Raw genomic sequence first — 4,135 nt, 5'->3', positions numbered from 1 at the left:
GAACAAAGGGAAGGCACCAAAAAGCCTAGTTCTGCATTTTTGGAGGCTACAGCAGCTCCTCCGCTGAAGTTGCCAGCCGCCCAAGACCCTCCACCTAAAGCACTCAGTTTTGACCACACTGTGGCTGCAGTGTGGGGCAGGACAATTGTCCACAAGGAAAGTTTATTATTAAACAGAGATAGGAAGAAGAGAGGGAGAGGGGGGGAAGGGAGGAGAGCTCTACCTCTGGCAAGAGGGAAGAGAGAGAGAGAACAAAGGAGAGGAGATTTTCTTAAAGGAGACTTTAATAAGATGTCAGGACACTGGCTTGTTTCCAAGGGTTGTCTCTCCTAGAGGAGGTTCAGAATACTATCACAAGGGTTTCCCTAATGTCCTATAGACCTCACTTTGGCAAGCAGGTCCAGACTCTGGGCCTTCCTTACCTTCATCCTGGTACTACCTGGATGAGTGAGATCCTGGACATGATCTACCAGGACCGCCAGCTAGAAAAGTGTCGCCGGGCCCCCATCTATGCCTGAGTGCCCTTCCTTGAGTTCAGATGCCCAGGAGTTCCCTCAGGTATGAGCACTAGGGTGCTAGACACAAGTGGAGAGAGGTAGGACCTCTTAACAAAGTTCTCTGTTCAACTGTAGGTCTTGAATCTTTGGAAGAGACACCAGCCCCACGGCTCATTAAGACGCATCTGCCCCTGTCCTTGCTTCCTAGAGTCTGTTGGATCAGAAGATCAAGGTAAAAACAAAAAACAAGAAAGACCAGTTATGATGGTACCTTCCAGCATTTGGGAAGTAGAGGCAGAAGGATCACAATAAGTTCAAGACCAGTCTGAGATGTTTTTGACCCTGTTTCAAGAAGCCAGGGAAGCCAGGTAGTGGTGGCACATGCCTTTAATCCCAGCACTCAGCAGGCATAGGCAGGTGGATCTCTATCAGTTCGAGGCCAGCCTGGTCTACAAAGTGAGTTCCAGGACAGGCTCCAAAGCTACACAGAGAAACCTTGTCTCAAACAAAGAACAAAGAACAAAAAACAAAACAAAACAAAAAAGACACAAAAAATAAAGGAAAGGAGGGAGGAAGGAAAAGAGGGGGAGAGGGGGACGAAAGGGGGGCTAGGGGAGAGGATGCAAGGACTCCTGGGGTCATTTTAGCTTTGGTTTGTTCTGCTGAGAATTGTGGGACTACTCAAGCCGTGGTTTTTTTTTTTTTGTTGTTGTTTGTTTGTTTGGTTGGTTGGTTAGTTTTTTGTTTTGTTTTGTTTTGTTTTGTTTTTTCGAGACTGGGCTTCTCTGTGTAGCTTTGTGCCTTTCCCGGAACTCACTTGGTAGCCCAGGCTGGCCTTGAACTCACAGAGATCTGCCTGCCTCTGCCTCCCAAGTGCTGTGATTAAAGGCCTGCGCCGCCGCCGCCACCACCACCTGGCCCTGTTTCATCTTGGATGGAGGATCTATGGCTGTCACTCTGGCAGGGCTCAGGTAACAAGGAAAATGAATTCTTCAGTGTAAGCTAGAGATGCAGAGTCCAGGTGCTCACAGGACAGAGATGGAGGGGCGGGTGGAACTCTGACCTACCACGTGGATGTGTTGACAATAAAGGAGTCAGATAAAATATAGTTCATGGAATAGTCAGGACTCTGGCATCAAAGGTGAAATCTTAGGTCAGTGGTGCCCATACCATGAAGTCTCAACAAGTCAACTTCTAGTCCTGTGTTCTCTTCTGCCATCCCCAAAAGAAGTGCTGAGAGTCCCCAGTGCTAGAAAGTATGACACCTCACTGGGTCCTGTGAAGGGTAACAGGACAGCAGAAGGAACCAGAACTAGGGATAGTCTCCCCCTGCAGGTGATCTACATTGCTCGAAATCCAAAGGATGTGGCTGTCTCCTATTATAATTTCTACAGCATGGCCAAGGGGCTGTTCCCTGATCCAGGCACCTGGGAGAGCTTCCTGGAGAACTTCATGGACGGGAAAGGTGAATCTGAGTCTGTAGTCAGGAGGGGGCTGGACACAGGGGCAGAGCTGGAGCTAACAGGCCTGTGTCTGTGCCGTCTTGTCCCCAGTGTCCTATGGGTCGTGGTTCCAGCACGTGAAGGAGTGGTGGGAGCTGACACACACCCACCCTGTCCTCTATCTCTTCTATGAAGACATGAAGGAGGTGAGGCTGCCTGCTACCACCTCCTTCTGGGTCCCACAGGCAGGACCCTCAGGAACCTGGCCCTGAGCCCCATCCCTATCCCAGCCCCACCCCAGACAGCACCTCCCATCTTACCTCCTGACTCAGGACCCCAGCACAGCTCAGCAGAGAGCATGCTCAGTCCTTATCTTGGAGTACACATGGTGATATTTTATTTGTGCTGAAATGTGATTTCAAATGTGATTTGTATATTAATAAATAAAAGTGCCTGGGGGTCAGAGCTAATAGCAAGCCATAGCAGAAGTCTGGCAGTGGTAGCACATGCCCTTAATCCCAATCACATGACAGACAGATCTCTGTATATTCAAGGATACAGCCAGCATGGAGACACACACCTTTATCTCAATACCAACCATAGAGTCCTGGAGGTCTGTATAGACAGGCAGTGACGAGGAGGTCATGTGGTTGGGTTTACAACCAATGAGAAGGCAGAACAGAAAGTCAATAAAAAGACAGACACACAGGAAGTAGGTCTATTTCTCAGGGGAAGGACAGCAGCGGCAGTGAGTGATAAGAAGGCGGTTTTAGTCTCAGCTCTTAGCTACTGCTCTGACCTCTTGGGCTTTTAACTCTGCATTTGGCTCTGTGTTTCTTATTTAATAAGATGGCTACATCTACAGTAGGTGTCAGTCCTATGCTGGGTTAACTGTCAAATCATGGGAGAGGTGGCTGTATTATTTGTTGTCCAGTCTCTGCATAATGCAGGCCTTGTCTCAAATCCTGGCTATAGTAATGTGTGAGGCTTGATCATTCAGATATCCATCTCAAAATTGTCCTGAGCAGTATGTAGTCCAGAGCCAGTCCTTAGGCAGTGTTTGTCAGCTTAATGGCGTTATTATAGTCCGTGTGGAATCAAAGACATAGGATCTTATGATCTTTTTGGAGTCTTCAGAGATCTCATTAGGTCAGATTATATCCCTTTTCTTGGTTTTTTTTTGGGGGGGCTAGTTATCCCTTCTTTGGGTGCTTATTTGTCCTAATGTCTTTAAAAACTTTAATATGGTTGTTTTTATTTCTCTTGAAAAGATGAAAAAAAAGTCCTTCCCCAACCCTAACTCTGGAGAGTTTCTAAATCGAATCTTTATCAATTTTGATTTATGGTTTCTCCTGATTTTTTCTCTCTTCTATAGCTGTTCTATCATCCATAGCAGTGTGATTTATCATAAAAGGCATTAGGTTCTTTAATTGCTCTGGGAAGAAGTTTCTTCGATGATGGAAGGAAAGGACTGAACCAAATTTGACATGGGGGCATGTGAGAGGCCCCTCTGGGTGATTGCTGACAGCAAAGACAAGGGATTACCTTGTCTGTCCATTGCTGATCTCCATTCATTAGTCCAATGTCTCCCTTTGCCACACCTCCTGCATAATCCAGAAGGGAGGGCTGTTCTGTTGGAATTATTCCTTGAAAAAACATTGTTTCTAACCCTTAGGTGTTGGCACATGCCTATAATCCCAGCACTCAGGAGGAAGAGGCAGGTGGATCTCTGTGAGTTCAAGGCCAGCCTGGTCCACAGAGCAAGTTCTGGGACAGCCAGGGCTACACAGAGAAACCCTGTCTGGAAAAGCAAACAACAACAAAAGATAAGGAAAAGCCAGGTTGGGATCAACTGGGGAAGGAAGGGAACGGGTTGTGGGGGAGACCCAGTAGGGGATATGAGAGAGAACCATGTGAGAAAAATGTTTAACGACATCACTGTGACAACGCAGGAGGAAACTTACGGCTGTATACCAGTCATAAATCAATAAGCTGGGCATGGGGGTCCATACCTGTAACCTCAGCACTTGGGATATCAGGGCAGGAGGATCCATGTTCAAAGTCATCCTCAACTGCAGAGCCATGTGAGGCCAGTCTGGGCTAAATGAAACTGTGTCTTGAAATTCCCTTCTCAAGGGAAGATTGAAGCTCCTAAGACTCAGAACATTAGTGAAGCTTAACAGGGGCAGGAGGCTC

At 47.3% G+C, this 4,135-nt stretch overlaps 1 pseudogene across 1 annotated transcript; it reads left to right on the top strand.

The window, feature by feature from the left end:
• Window positions 1-368: 368 nt before the first annotated feature.
• On the top strand, window positions 369-2,211 carry LOC143271069 (sulfotransferase 1A1-like; annotated as a pseudogene). Its single transcript, XR_013048324.1, has 4 exons — window positions 369-558; window positions 633-729; window positions 1,833-1,962; window positions 2,051-2,211. The product of XR_013048324.1 is annotated as a sulfotransferase 1A1-like (transcript).
• Window positions 2,212-4,135: the final 1,924 nt, after the last annotated feature.

This window comes from Peromyscus maniculatus, chromosome 1 (genome assembly GCF_049852395.1).
Source record: "Peromyscus maniculatus bairdii isolate BWxNUB_F1_BW_parent chromosome 1, HU_Pman_BW_mat_3.1, whole genome shotgun sequence".
NCBI lineage: Eukaryota > Metazoa > Chordata > Mammalia > Rodentia > Cricetidae > Peromyscus > Peromyscus maniculatus.
The sequence above is the reverse complement of the archived record's forward strand: the minus strand, read 5'-3'. Positions and strand labels throughout refer to the sequence as shown.